Here is a 16,491-nt window from a genome sequence, read left to right as displayed (position 1 = left end):
TTCAAAGATATCAGTCATTTCTGCCAGTTTTTTCTCTTTCCCTCTGAAATAAGAGCATATCTCAGATAGGAGGTACTCTTTCAGCCTGATTCTCAGAATAACAAGTATAGCTCAGTAACAGCTACCACCATTGGAAGTGAATAAGAAATAAATGTTTTCTTAAACCACATATAAATGACTAATACCATATCCAATCAAACATAAGATATTTGACCGCATCCTCATTGGTCATCAGGGAAATGCAAGTTAAAACCACCATGGAATACTATAATATTAAAAAGATTGACAATATGATGTTAGTAATAATGTGGAGTAACAAAAACTCTTACATGGGAGCTAAGTATAACTTAGTGGGAGTGTAAACTGGTACACTTGGAAAACTGCCTGATCCAATCTACTAGAGCCAAATATACGAATATACTAGGATCCCTATATAGTCTACTCCGATGCATAAACCCCAAGATATCGCCTGCTTGTGTGCACCTAGACACGTCAGATTGTCTTCAGCAGCATTATTTGTACTCATCAAACTGGAAACAACTAAATGCCATCAACTGTAGAATAGCTGAGTAAATGTTTGTAAATGCATGCAAAGTCAGTCACGGCCGGGCGCGGTGGCTCACACCTGTAATCCCAGCATTTTGGGAGGCCGAGGTGGGCAGATCACAAGGTCAGGAGATCAAGACCATCCTGTCTAACATGGTGAAACCCCGTCTCTACTAAAAATACAAAAAATTAGCCGGGCCTGGTGGTGGGCGCCTGTAGTCTCAGCTACTCAGGAGGCTGAGGCAGGAGAATGGCATGAACCCAGAAGGCACATGTTGCAATGAGCCGAGGTCATGCCAATGCACTGCAGCCTGGACGACGAAGCGAGACTCCATCTCAAAGAAAAAAAAAAAAGTCAGACACAAAGAATACATGCTATATTGTTGCATTTATATAGGGTACAAAAAGCTGGGCACAGTGGCTCACACCTGTATTCCCAGCACTTTGGGAGGAAAAGGAGGGAGGATTACTTAAGGTCAAGAGTTCAAGACCAACCTGGGAAACACAGGGAGACCCCATATCTTTTAAATAAAAATTAAAAAAAAAAAAAGGATTATCAAAAGCAAAAGCACAAATGACAAAAAATAAACTGAACTGAACTTTGTCAAATACAACAACTTTTGTATTTCAAAGAACATCATTGAGAGAATAAAAAGACAACACGGAGAATGGAAGAAAGTATTTGCAAATCACGTATCTCACAAGAAACTGGTACCTAGAACACCTAAGAACCCTTAAGCGCAACAATAAAAAAAGACAACCCATTGGATTTGAAAAGGTATTTCTCCAAAGAAGGCCAGTAAGTACATGAAAAGATGCTCAACCTAATTAGTCATTAAGGAAATGCAAATCAAAAGCCACTTCAAGGAAAAATTAAGACCATGATACTACCACTTAACTATCAGAACAGCTAAAATAAAAAGTTACAATATCAAATGCAGACCAGGATGTGGAAAAAATGGATCTCTCATACATTGCTGGGAGCAATGTAAAATGGTACATTCTGGAAAGTAGTTTGGTGTTTTCTTTAAAAAAAACTAAACATACACGTAGCAACCTCAAAAGAGAATATGCTCTACGATTTCACCTACAGTATTCTCAAAATGACAAAAATCATAGAGATGGAAAACAGATTAGCGGTTGCCAGGAGGTAAAGATGGTTGGGCGAAGGTGGTAGGTATGATTATATACGGCACCATAAGGAGATCTTTGTGGTGATGGATTAGTTCTGTATCTTGACTGTGATGGTAGTTATGTGACTCTACATATGCAATAAAATCAAATAGAACTATATACAGGCACTGTGCCAATACCAATGCTCCTGTTTTGATGGTGTACTATAATTACATAAGATGTGAACACTGGAGGAAACTTTGTGAGGGGCACACAAGACCTTTCTGTAGTATCTTTACCACTTGCCATGCATCTCTAATTGTTTGAAAAGTTTAATAAAATTAAAATTAAAAAATAAAATATAGGATAACAGGTACTTCATTCTGAGCCAAGGGATTCCTACTGGCTTGAGAGTCTTGCTGTCTTAGAACAGTCATCACTAACACCTGTGTTCAACTCTGCCGCAGCCCACTGACACAGATCATTCTCAACACCGTGCCTCTGTACAACAGTGGTCCAGAAGGCATCCCTTCAAAGATAAGCAGAACAAAAAGAAAAGAAAGAAACATTACAAAAGATAGATAACATACACCAGAAACTACACAAATTTCAATTGACAGCAAATAGTTTTTTGTAAAATGAAAAAGAAAAAATTGACCTAATACCCTCTCTAAAACAAAACTATAAAGGGATACAACAGCTCAAGGGAAAGGCAAATAAGAAATCTAACAAAAGAGTTAACGGAATAATTGGTGAGAAAAAAGAAAAGGCAGTATCTTGAAGTCAAACATTTGAGAAGTCAAAAGCACAAACACCTTTCTACCATCCAAACAAGTTACCTGCTGTGAGGAACCAACTCTTTTTATATTTTTAACATAAAAAAACTAGTAAGAAGAAATGTACAGGAAAGCACTTTCTTAGAAACACTTGAGATTACCAGAAAGGCACCTAGAGGAGGTGTTCGACTGTTAACACAGTCCCCAGATAAGGGCTAAGAATCCCAAAAGCTGACTATAGTCTTCTTCTTTTTTTTTTTTTTTTTTTTTTGAGACAAGGTCTTGCTCTGTCACCCAGGCTGGAGTACAGTGACACAATCTTAGCTCACTGCAACCTCCGCCTCCTGGGTTCCAATGATGCTCATGCCTCAGCCTCCTGAGCAGCTAGGATTACAGATGTCCACCACAACACCCAGATAATTTTTGTATTTTTAGTAGAGACGGGGTTTCACCGTGTTGGTCAGGCTGGTCTCGAACTCCTGACCTCAAGCGATCTGCCCACCTCGGCCTTCTAAAGTGCTAGGACTACAGGCGTGAGCCACCACGCATGGCCTGACTATATTCTTCTTAATGCACACATGCCATTTCAGTTTCAATTTGATAGGGAAGTAAGTTACTCATATTTTTTTCTATTTTTATCTCATTCAATAAACTGTTACCTAGTTTCCTACCAAATAAATCTCCAATCAACCATTAATGTGAAATTATTCCATTGGTTACTGAATCAAGTCTAAACGCCTATGATGGCAATGAAACGCTCTCTCTAATCTGGATCTCTTCCTCACAATAACACTCCCCTGTCATGTAATTTTCTCCAAATAAATCATACTTATTCTGCATCTTTTTATGACATTCTCCTGCTTCAAGCACTATCCCTTTGCTACACATCCAATTCTATCTACTAGTCACAGATAAAATGGCACCAATCCTTAAGAATTTTTCTATCCCAAGTGAAAAGGTTCAACTTAATTTTTACCATCTTTCAACATTAAAATGTGTATGGTTCTAGAATTTTAGTTCAGTTCACATAATATATTATTCCTATATTTATAATTATCAATATCATAATTTTGTCAAATATATACACAAAGTTCTCAGATACCTTGAGGTCTATTTGTGCCTTTATACTATATTACACTAGCCTATAGCAGAGTATCAGGTACAAGATTAACAGCCCTCTGCCTACTCAATACAATCACATGGGCAGCTAAAAAAAAAAATACTACAGGCTGGGTGCAGTGGCTCATGCCTGTAATCCCAGCACTTTGGGAGGCTGAGGCGGGCAGATCAAGACCAGCCTGACCAATATGGTGAAATCCCGTCTCTACTAAAAATACAAAAATTAGCCAGGTGTGGTGGTGTGCACCTGTAGTCCCAGCTACTGGGGAGGCTGAGGCAGGAGTATCGCTTGAACCTGGGAAGCAGAGGTTGCACTAAGCCAAGATCACACCACTACCCTCCAGCCTGGGCAACAGAGCAAGACTCTGTCTCAATCAACCAATCAATACTACAGGCTGGGCACAGTGGCTCATGCCTGTAATCTCAGCACTTTGGGAGGCCAAGGCAGGTGGATCACCTGAGGTCGGGAGTTTGAGACCAGCCTAACCAACACAGTGAAACCCCATCTCTACTAAAAATACAAAAATTAGCCAGGTATGGTGTTGCATGCCTGTAATCTCCACTACTCAGAAGGCTGAGGCACAAGAATCACTTGAACCCAGAAGGCGGAGGTTGCAGTGAGCCGAGATTACACCACTGCACTACAGCCTGGGCAACAGAGTCACACTGTCCTGAGAGGGGGAAAAAAAGTATCCATTTTTAGTACCAGAGTCCATACCTTCTTTGTATAGAATTGTACAGGACATTTATTAAAGTCTCACTTATGGTTAACCTTTGAGAAAAAGAATAAAGCGTGTATCTGCCTATGCATTTGAATTTTTCCTGTAGAACACTGTGATGAGATTTGTTTAGAGAAAAAAAAAGCAAAAATTTTCACTGTAACCACCTTATTTAAGCATCTTTGCCTACTTATCCAGTTATCTCAGAATATATCTATGAATATGAAATAGCTGGATCATATTTCATTTTGATAAGTCATTTATCTTAATACGTATTTTACCAAGTTATAATATGAATCTATTGCTCTGCTTTATTATCCTTTTAGCTGATAAGCTTTCTCCATGTTGTTAGTCTGTCACTATTCATTTACTTATTTTGTGAGACAGAGTCTCGCTCTGTCGCTCAGGCTGGACTGCAGTGGGATGATCATAGCTCACTGCAGCCTCAACCTTCCAGGTCAAGCAATCCTCACACCTTAGCCTCCCATGTATCTAGGACTAGAGGCATGCATCACTTTGCCTAGCTGATTTTTTAATTTTTGTAGACAGAAAAAAATTTTTTATTATATTTTGCTCTACTGATTGATCGTTTTTATTTTTTTTTGTAAACTCTTGCAATTTTACCCAGGTTGCATCACAATTATTTTTAGTAGATTATTATAATTTTATAATAACATCCTTAACTATTCCCCTATTTTAAATTATAGTGTTTTGTCTATTATTACATAATTTATATCAGTAAATCTTCAATATAGCATTTTTTTCAGAATATTCGGAAGTGAAACAGACAACTTTTGTTTTTTGAAGAAAAGGTAAAACTACAAGAAACCTCAAATTCCTATAGCAAAATGTAGGGTAACTTCAAGTTACTACTGCACTACAAAATAACGACTAAGAAACATTTTTATTTCTACAGGAGTCTTTCAAATACTGTTAAAATTAGCAAATGACTGCCTCATTTTAATATGGCCCACAGTTTGTGTAGTAAACAACTTACCTTGCCCAAAGAAAGGTGTGGCTTTTGCCCTTTCCTTCTTGGAGGTAATCTCTAAGTCCTTGAAATATCATGCCTGAGGACTGTTTTTTGTTTGTTTGGTTTCTGCCTGGCGGCCTTGGGTCACCAGACAGTCATAGGGTAAGGAACAGCCATGCCAGAAAGATGGATAATGTGATTTAGGGTAGGAGCTTTGGGTCACACCTGAAGGGGCTGGAAACTAGACTGAAATCAGCCTCGTGAACAATAAATTATTTAGGCCTACATAATAGTGTTCCAACAAAAACTGTAAACACCAAGGATCCAGTGAGTTTCCCTGGTTGATAATACTCTATGCTTACTGTCACACACTGATGCTGGGGAAGTAATGTGTCCATGGAGCGGGGACCGCGGTACTTCCCAGGACCCTGCCTTAGGCATTTCTTCCCTAGGCTTGATTTTAATCTGTGTCCTTTCCCTGTAGCAAACTATGCTGGGAGTATAAGTGCTTTCAGTGACTTCCGTGAGTCTTTCTAGCAAATTATTGAACCTGTGGGTAGCTTCGGGAATCCCCTACACTTGCAACTGGTGTCAGATATAAGGGTAGTCTTGCGTGGACCTTGTCTCAAAACATCACAGTTGGCCTAATTCTTCACATGCTTAAATAAATATAACAAAATTATTAATTTGCTTAACATTTCTTACACTTTTTTTTTTTTTTGAGACAAGTTCTCACCCTGTCACCCAGGCTGAAGTGCAGTGCACAGCTCACTGCAACCTCAATCTCCCAGGCTCAAGCGATCCTCCCACCTCAGCCTCCTGAGTAGCAGGGACCACATATGCATGCCACCATGCCTACTTAATTTTTGTATTTTTTTGTAGAGATGGGGTTTCACCATGTTGCCCAAGCTGGTCTCCTGGGATCAAGCTATTTGCCCGCCTTAACCTTCCAAAGTGCTGGGATTAGAGGCCTAAACCACTGTGCCTGGGCCAAAAAAAAAAAAACCAAAAAAACTATTCTTAATCTTTGAATTACCATTGGACTTCCATCTGTAGTCTGAAAGAAAAACAGTAGTCTGAAAATGTGATCAAATATTCAAGTATAGAAAAACCAGAAAATTAATTTAAATTTGTATTTTTTTTTGAGACAAGTGAGTCTTGCTCTGTTACCCAGGATGGAGTGCAGTGGCGCTACAGGGTTCACTGCAACCTCTGCTTCCCGGGTTCAAGTGATTCTCCTGCCTCAGCCTCCCGAGTAGCTGGGATTACAGGCACACACCAATATGCCCAGCTAATTTTTATATTTTTAGTAGAGACGGGGTTTTGCCATGTTGGTCAGGCTGGTCTCGAACTCCTGATCTCAGGTGATACACCCACCTTGGCCTCCCAAAGTGCTGGCCAAATTTGAATTTCTTAAATTAATGCAACATCTCAACTGTCACATTCAAAATATAAACTCTATTTATAAGGATATGGTGAAAGTTGCAAAGTCTTCAAAATAAACAATTACACTTGATAATTCTACTTCAATTCTATTTCAATGATAATAGGAAGAGCTTTTTGAAAAGAATAAAACACGCCTAAAATAACACATAAAGGGAACCCTACTATCAACTGAAGTGTTGGAATACTGATTTTTATTGTCTTATTACACATCAAGAGCAATTAAAATATAAGATATTTGCCAGGCGGGGTGGCTCATGCCTGTAATCCCAGCACGTTGGGAGGCCAAGTTGGGGGGATCACTTGAGCTCAGGAGTTCAAGACCAGCCTGGGCAACAGAATGAGATCCCATCTCTACCAAAAACACAAAAAAATTAGCCAGGCATGGTACCACACACCTGTAGTCCCAGCTACTTGGGGGGCTGAGGTGAGAGGATGGATTGAGTCAGGTCGAGGTTCAGTGAGCCAAGATCATGCCACTGCACTCTAGCCTAGGTGACAAAGGGAGACCCTGTCTCAAAATAAAAAATAAAAAAGATAAATAAGATCATAAAGTTTCATTCCTGGAAATGTTTTATCATTCTTTATAAAAAATAAGCAAGACATTTCTCAAGTAATTATGACACTTTTAAAAGCTGGTAACTTTCTCCCCCTAATAATTTCAGAATATGACAAACAAAAGACAAAGAGAACAAAAGAAACTTATATTTGAAAATTAGTCATAAAATAATTCTGACAACCACAATTTTCTAGCCAAGTTTTTCCGCAAGAACTCATTTTCAAATTACAGAAAACAAAGGCTTTTTGGATATTATAAAACCTAAATCCCAAGAGTCACATTACTTTGTAAAACATTGTAAAAGATGAGAAAAACAGAGTTATTAGTTCTGTATTATTTCTTTAAACCAACCTTGTCCAACATGCAGCCCAAGGGCCACATGCAGCACAGGATGGCTCTGAGCACCTCCCAGCGCAAATTCATAAACTTTCTTAAAACATTAGGAGATTTTTTGGTGTTTTTGTTGTTAGCTCATCCGCTATCATCAGTGTTAGTGTATTTTATGTGTGGCATAAGACAATTCTTCCAATGTGGCCCAGGGAAGCCCTGCTTTAAACATTCCCTTTTTTTGAGACAGGGTATTGTTCTATCACCCAGGATGGAGTACAGTGGCATAATCAGGGCTCAAGCAATCCTCCTGCCTTGGTCTTCTGAGTAGCTAGGACTAGAGGTATGCACCAACATGCCCAGCTATTTTTTTTTTTTTTTTTTGTAGGGATGTGGTCTCACTTTGTTGCCCAGGCTGGTCTCAAACTCCTGGGCTCAAGTGATCCTCCTGCCTAGGCTTCCCAAAGTGTTGGAATTATAGGCTTGAGCCACTGCAACGTTAAACTTACTCCTTTTATTTTAAAAAAACAAAACAAAACTTTTCTTTCCTAGACATAAATTCTTTCTTCTGAAATCACTGCATTTAATTACAGACTACTTCAATATAAAATGAAAAGTATTTCTCAAAATTATACTTAATATTCATATCCTAAGTGTCTCAAAAGCAATTTTCCATAAGGTTTGACTGCTATGATAACAGATTACGGTTTAAGGGAAGATTGGAAGATAATCAAGAAGAATGGAGACATTTTTAAAAGGAAGGAAAACTTGGACAAGTGAATGCAGACGACCAAAAGAAAAATGACTGTACCACAGGTAAACAAATTAACATATACAAAAGAAGGCCTGAACAAGCCAAATGTGAAGACATGGAGGAGTGGCAGGGCAGGTGCTGGTTGCAAACAACACTGTGTGTTTCTAAGGACAGTTTCCTTAGAAACACACAGCAAATTTACATAAGTCCAGCGGTTGCTCTGTGGGCTTGTCAGCTCTCTGGCTAAGTCAACACACCAATCAGCTTTACTGGCTCAAGTATCAATTACTGAAGCTCTCGCCTGTTGATGCATAATTCACGGGGCGAACAAAGCAAAGAAATACTGTAATTAAACAACACAAATAAGTGTTTCATCATCAAATTTGATAGGAATTGGTTTTATTTAGCATTAAAGTAAAGCCATTGAAGTAACATGTATAGATGATTCTGAAAATAAACCATTAATTCATGATTAAACTTTATATGATACCTAAAACACATATGAAATTCAAGAAAATATATTTGTTTAAATCTATCAAGACACTACATGACTATACAAAAGAGGCTATCAAAAAACTATTTCATAATTTTCCAGAATCCTAGACCTTTTTTTTTTTAATTAATGGAATCTTAAATACTGAAATACCCAAGTCGGACCTTTTTCCAGCAGATAGTCTAGTGACCCTGTGTGAACACTTCCGATGACAGAAAGCTCACATTGGTTCTGCTCTAAGTTTTTCCGGAAACAGAAATAAAAGTGATATTTATACGGAGTCTCACTATATTATATGCACTTATTGATTATGGTCTCCTGCTTACCTACCTTTATATACTCCTCTACAGAACCTACTACAATGTTTCATATATAATCGATGTTCAAAACTTTTTTTTAAAAAAAGTAATAGGCCAGGTGTGGTAGCTCACTCCTGTAGTTTCAGCACTTTTGGGAGGCCGAGGTCAGGAGTTTGAGACCAGTTTGGCCAACATGGTGAAACCCTGTCTCTACTAAAAATACAAAAAATTAGCTGGGTATGGTGGTAGGTGCCTGTAATCCCAGCTACTTGAGTAGCTGAGGCAGGGGAATTGCTTGAACCAGGGAGGTGGAGGATGCAGTGAGCCGAGATCGTGCCACTGCACTCCAGCCTGGGCCACAGAGCGAGACTCCGTCTCAAAGAAAAAAAAAAAAAACTGAGTAAGAACTATAGAGATAAAGGAATAAACAGAATATTCAATAGGGGGTTCGGATTCATTGTGCGGCACTACATGAAACTCCAAGGGCTTTGTTTTAAACATTTAGCATTTAAACATTTAAACATTCACCCTTCCATAGCCGTCTGTAACTCTAAACACATCTAAACCCAAAGACATTTGCTATTGGTAACTCTACTGACCCTTTTGATTGAGATCATACCCTCATATACACTGTGGCCCCATCAACACCTTTCATCTACTGAGTGTGATTATCCCTAAACATTCTCTAAAGAATAGTTACCAAATTGTTCATTTGTGACATTTTCCATTCCAAGGCTGCCACTGTTGAGATTCTAGGGCAGTGGGAATAAAAAAGATAGTTAAAGGTAGAGGAAATTATTTCAATGAGCAGCTGTGGCAAATGTTTAAAAACTACTCTGTTTGGACACAGTTTCAATAAAATGATTCTGACTGCCTTCATTTTATATGGACAGCTTAGCAACAAAATATCAACACTTTTTTTGAAGGCAGCACATTGAAATACTTTCTTTAATGACTGCAAGTAATTCCTCCAAAAAGCCTTCTAATTCATGACATCCAATCAAAATACCATTCATTTGAATATTTATTCAGTTCCTATCATATAGCTATAACCCATATATATTGAATTCAGTACGTATAAATGTGTAAGCAATAATATTTATTCATTCAACAAATTCAATAAATATTTACTGAGCCACCAGCTATGTGCCAGGCTTTTAGCCACTGGGGAACATTAGGGGACAAACGAAAATCCCTGCCCTTACCTTAATGGAGCTTACAGTCTTGCACAAAGAAACAAATTATTATCAAAGAAAGTAGATTATGTATTATGTCTTAAAGTCTTAAGTGCTTCTTAAAAAGTAGGAGAGAAAACGTCAGGAGTGCCAGAGGTGAAAAGAATTTCAATTTCAAACAGGACAGCAAGGTACAACTTAAGAGAAAAGGCAGCCTGGCGCGGTGGCTCAAGCCTGTAATCCCAGCACTTTGGGAGGCTGAGACGGGTGGATCATGAGGTCAGGAGTTCGAGACCCTCCTGGCTAACACAGTGAAACCCCGTCTCTACTAAAAAATACAAAAAGCTAGCCGGGCGAGGTGGCGGGCGCCTGTAGTCCCAGCTACTCGGGAGGCTGAGGCAGGAGAATGGCGTGAACCCGGGAGGCGGAGCTTGCAGTGAGCTGAGATCCGGCCACTGCACTCCAGCCCGGGCGACAGAGCGAGACTCCGTCTCAAAAAAAAAAAAAAAAAAAAGAGAAAAAGGCATTTAAGCAAGGTCTTACAAGAAGTAAGGAGTAAGCAATGTAGATATCTGAGGAAGAATGTTGTAGGTAGAGGAAACAAAATGCCTTGCATGTTCTGGAAAAACAGTAAGGAGGCAACTATGGCTGAAAGAGAATGAGCAAGGGGAGAAGTAAACGGATTACAGAGAAGGTGTGTCACATGATGCAGGGCCTTAACGCCCGTTCTAAAGAATCTTACTCTTAGCAAAAAGAGGGAAAGAGAGTTTTGAACAGGAGTGAACAAATCAATTTGCTTTTTTAAAAGATCACTCTGGCTGCTGTGTTAAGAACAGTCTTTAACAAGACAAAGAGGGAGGGACTCTGGTTTGGAAGCTGTGATGATAATCTGGATTAGGGGCCAGGATAGTTGCAGTTATGGTGGAAATTTTTTTTTTTTTTAAATATACGATCGGCCCATCATATCCATGGGTTCCACATCTGTGGATTCAGACAATCAGAGATTGAAAATATCTGGAAAAAAACTGCACCTACATAAACATGTACAGACTTTTTTTTGTCATTACTCCCTAAACAATACAGCATAGCAACTATTTACATACCATTTAAATAGTATTATAAATAACCTAGAGATGACTTAAAGTATTCAGGAGGAAGTGTGCCAAGTTATATGGAAATACAGTTGACCCTGAACAACATGGGTTTGAACTGCCCGAATCCAAATGAGGATCAAAAATACAGTATTCCCAGGATGCAAAACCCAGTTATATGAAAGCTGATTTTTTATACATGCAGGCAGACTTCACCTATACAGAGCTAACCAGAGAACTTGGGTATGCATGGATTTTGGCCCCCCCAGATACCGAGGGACAACTGTATTCTGAAACAGATTTGCTAGCTAGGCAAAGTGTCTCAGGCCTGTAATCCCAGCAACTTCGGAGGCTGAGGCAGAAGGATAGCTTAAGCCCAGGAGTCTGAGACCAACCTGGACAAGAGCAAAACCTCATCTCTGAAAAAATATATTTTTTTAATTAGCCGGGTGTGGTGGAGCATGCCTGTAGTCTCAGCTACATGGGAGGCTGAGGCAAGAGGATCATCTGAACCCAGGACACTGGAGGCTGCAGTGCTCTATGATCGTGCCTGTGAGTAGCCACTACACTTCAGCCTGGGCAACATGGCGAAATCCCACATCTCTATTTTAAAAACAAAAAAAGAGTCAATATAATAAAACAAAAAGACTCAGGATCTATTTCAGATTAATTTCCTGATTTTGATAACTGTATCACAGTAATGTACAGGAAATTATTTATAGGTAATACACTCAGAAAAATTTAGGGGTTAAAGAATAAACTATAGTCTCAAAGCATCTTCCAACAAATTATTGATTATGAAAAGAAAATTGGTAACTTTACAATGGAAAAGACTGGCAGAAAATCACCTTAACCAAGTGATTAAGATACAAAACAAAGTGGGGAGGCCGAGGCAGGAGGATCACTTAAGGCCAGGAGTTTGAGACCAGGCTGGGCAACATAGTGAGACCCTGTATCAATAAAAAACAACAACAACGACTCACTGGGCCTGGTGGTACACGCCTGTGGTCCCAGCTATTCAAGGACTGAGACAAGAGGATCACTTGAGCCCAGGAGATCTAGGCTGCTGTGATCTGTGTTCATACCACTGCACGAATGAGACCTTGTTTTAAAAAAAAAAAAAAAAAAAAAAGAACGTGTGTGTGTGCATTTACATCTATAGAAACACTATATACAGAAGGCGAAACAGTAAGACAATTGGGGGAAATGATAAACAAATGACAAATGGCGCAAATATGAACTGGGTAAAGGATATACAAGTTCTTTGTACTCTTCTTATAATCTTTCTGTAATTTTATATTAAAATAAAGTTTTTAAAAAAATAATAAGTCAATGAAATTCACCACATTAGTACACTAAGAAAACATAAACCGTTAAAAAGAAAAAGGCTGGGCACAGTGGCTCATGCATGTAATCCCAGAACTTTGGGAGGCCAAGGTGGGCACACTGCTTGAGTCCAGAAGTTGGAAGCCAGCCCAAGCATCATGGTGAAACCCTGTCTCTACAAAATATACAAAAATTAGCCAGGTATGGTGGTGCCTGCCTGTATTCCCAGCTACTCAGGAGGCTGAAGTGGGAGGACTGCTTGAGCTCAGGAGGTCAAGGCTGCAGTGAGCTGAGATTGTGCCACTGCACTCCAGCCTGGGTGACAGCAAAACACTGTCTGAAAGGAAAAAAAAAAGGAAAAGGAAAATCAAAGTATATATGTGGTATGTACACACTATGGTAAGCTATCAGATAAAGATAACATGATCATGTAACAAAGTCACACCCATAGTAATTTACAACGAAAAAATACTTGCACAGGCAGGGCGCGGTGGCTCAAGCCTGTAATCCCAGCACTTTGGGAGGCCGAGAAGGGTGGATCACGAGGTCAGGAGATCAAGACCATCCTGGCTAACACGGTGAAACCCCGTCTCTACTAAAAAATACAAAAAACTAGCCGGGCAAGGTGGCGGGCGCCTGTAGTCCCAGCTACTCGGGAGGCTGAGGCAGGAGAATGGCGTAAACCCGGGAGGCGGAGCTTGCAGTGAGCTGAGATCCGGCCACTGCACTCCAGCCTGGGCGACAGAGCGAGACTCCGTCTCAAAAAAAAAAAAAAAAAAGAAAAAGAAAAAAGAAAAAATACTTGCACTTACATAACCTTACTTTGACATTAATAAGACTTTTTCTCTTTTAAGAGACAGGGTCTCGCTCTGTCACCCAGGGTGGACTGCAGTGATGCAATCACAACTCACTGTAACCTCCTCTCATGGGCTCAAATAATCCTCCCACCTCAACCTACCAAGGCACTGGGACTACTGGTGTGTGCCACTACACCCAGCCTAGTAAGTTATTTTTATATTCATTTCTTCAATATTTATTCACCATTGTGAGTAGGCAGCTGTACTGTTTACCATGCCTGCATAACTAATTACTCCAAAATTTAGCAGCTAGAAAAAACAAATATTTTGTAACTTAATTTGTGGTCAGAAACCTGGACATGGCTTAGCTAGGTCCTCTGGAGAGTCTGTCACAGACCAGAATCATCTCAAGGCTTAACAGAACACATGAAGGATCCACTTCCACACTTACTCAAGTGGTTCCTGGCAGGATTCAGTTTGTACACGGGCCTGTCTGTAAGATAACTTACAATATGGCAGCTCACTTTTATCAGAGTGAGCAAAGAGAAAGCGAAGCCAGTTTTTTGGAAGTTAATCCTCTTAAGTAGATTTAAGTCCACCATCTTGCCATTTGTTGTCTTTGGCTCATCTGCACTTTAACCTATCTTAAACACAGATAGATTAAAAGAAAAGGAATAGGAAAAAAATACAGTCAGTTCTCCATATCGATTACTTCTTCATCCATGGATGAACCAAATGAAGACGGAAAACATTTGGGGAAAAAAAGTTCCACAAAGTTACAAAAAGCAAAAGTTGAGTTTGCCATGTGCCAAATACTACCTTGAATGAATCCACGCAAATGAGGTTATGTGTAGACACTGTATTAGGCATTTTAAGTAACCCAGAAGTGATTTAAAGTATACAGCAGGATGTGCTGTAAGTTATATGCAAATACTGCTCTATTTTATATAAAAGACTTCAGCGTCCACAGATTTCGGGGTCCTTGGGAAGTTCTGGACCAATCTCCCAAGGATACAGAGGGAGAAATGTATATCACACAAATACCAACCATAAGAAAGCTGGAATGGCTACATTAACATTAGACAAAGTACACTTCAGTATAGGAACTATTACTAGAGATAAAAATGTGTATTTCGCAAAGAGACAAAAGGTCAACTCACCAAGATATAACACTCTTAAATGTGAATGCATCTAGTAACTGAACTTCAAAATACATAAAGCAAAAACTGACAGAACAGCTGGGTGCAGTAGGGTGCAGTAGCTCATGCCTGTAATCCCAGCACTTTGGGAGGTCAAAGTGGGAAGTTCGCTTGAGCCCAGAAGTTTGAGATCAGCCTGCACAACAAAACAAGGACTCGTCTCTACAAAAATTTAAAAATTGGCCAGGCGCGGTGGCTCAAGCCTGTAATCCCAGTACTTTGGGAGGCCGAGACGGGCGGATCACGAGGTCAGGAGATCGAGACCATCCTGGCTAACATGGTGAAACCCCGTCTCTACTAAAAAAATACAAAAAACTAGCCGGGTGAGGTGGCAGGCGCCTGTAGTCCCAGCTACTTGGGAGGCTGAGGCAGGAGAATGGCCTAAACCCAGGAGGTGGAGCTTGCAGTGAGCTGAGATCCGGCCACTGCACTCCAGCCTGGGCGACAAAGGGAGACTCTGTCTCAAAAAAAAAAAACAAAAACAAAACAAAACAAAAAAAATTTTAAAATTAACCAGACACAGTGGTATGTACTTTCAGTCCCAGCTACTTAGGAGGCGGAGGCAGAAGGATCCCTTAAGCCTAGAAGAGCCTGGGCTAGACAGCGAGACCCTGTTTCAAACGAAACAAAAAACAAAACAAAACAAACTAACAAAAAGAAACACAGAACTACAAAAAGAAATACACAAATCCACAATTGCAGATAGAAATTTCAGTACTTCTCTTCTCTTTAATTAGCAGAATAAAAAATCAGTAAAGATACAAAAAACCTGAATTTCAACCAGTCTGTCCCACTGACATTTAAAAGGCACTACACCCAACAAAATTAGACTACACATTCAAGCGTACGCAGAACATTCATAAAGACAAACCATATGTTTGACATAAAACCAACCTATGGATACATAAAGGGATCGAAATGATACAAAGCATCCTGTCTGATCAAAGTAGTAAGCTTTAAAAAAAATCAGTAACAAAAAGATATCTGGAAAACCAAAATATTTATAAATTAAACGCATTTATAAAAAATCATAGGCCAAAAGAGAAGTCCCAAGGAAGAACAGAAAATATTTTGAAGTAAGTGAAAATTAAAGCCAGCCATATCAAAAGTTGTGGGATGCAGCTAAAGAAATAGAAAATTTGTACTCAGGAGGCTAAGAAGGAGGATCACTTGAGCCCAGCAGTTCAAGGCTGTAGTGAGCTATGATAGCGTCACTGCACTTCAGCCTGGGTGACAGAGTGAAATCCTGTCTCAAAAAATAAAAATAAAAAACTATTTTAAAAAAGAACGAAACAGAACATCTGAATGACATGGTTTTAAAAACTTAATTCGGCCGGGCGCGGTGGCTCAAGCCTGTAATCCCAGCACTTTGGGAGGCCGAGACGGGCGGATCACGAGGTCAGGAGATCGAGACCATCCTGGCGAACACGGTGAAACCCCGTCTCTACTAAAAATACAAAAACTAGCCGGGCGAGGTGGCGGGCGCCTGTAGTCCCAGCTACTCGGGAGGCTGAGGCAGGAGAATGGCGTAAACCTGGGAGACGGAGCTTGCAGTGAGCTGAGATCTGGCCACTGCACTCCAGTCCGGGCGACAGAGCGAGACTCCGCCTCAAAAAAAAAAAAAAAAAAAAAAACTTAATTCATAATTTAAAACCTTCCAACAAGGAAAATACACTCACAAATAGCTACACTGATGAATTCTATCAGAGTTTTAAAATAAATAATACCAATCTTATACAAATTATTTCAAACAGAAGGGAACACTTTACAACTCATGTCAGT

At 39.7% G+C, this 16,491-nt stretch overlaps 1 protein-coding gene across 11 annotated transcripts in view; it reads right to left on the bottom strand.

Annotated features, from left to right (window-relative positions):
* The window catches only part of PTBP3 (polypyrimidine tract binding protein 3), a 120,872-nt gene that overhangs the window by 83,385 nt on the left and 20,996 nt on the right, over window positions 1-16,491 (bottom strand). The gene's annotated exons all lie outside the window — the stretch shown is intronic.

This window comes from Trachypithecus francoisi, unplaced genomic scaffold, assembly GCF_009764315.1.
Source record: "Trachypithecus francoisi isolate TF-2019V2 unplaced genomic scaffold, Tfra_2.0 Lachesis_group16, whole genome shotgun sequence".
Taxonomy (NCBI): Eukaryota; Metazoa; Chordata; class Mammalia; order Primates; family Cercopithecidae; genus Trachypithecus; species Trachypithecus francoisi.
Note: the sequence above shows the minus strand (reverse complement) of the source record. Positions and strands in the feature narration are given on the sequence as shown.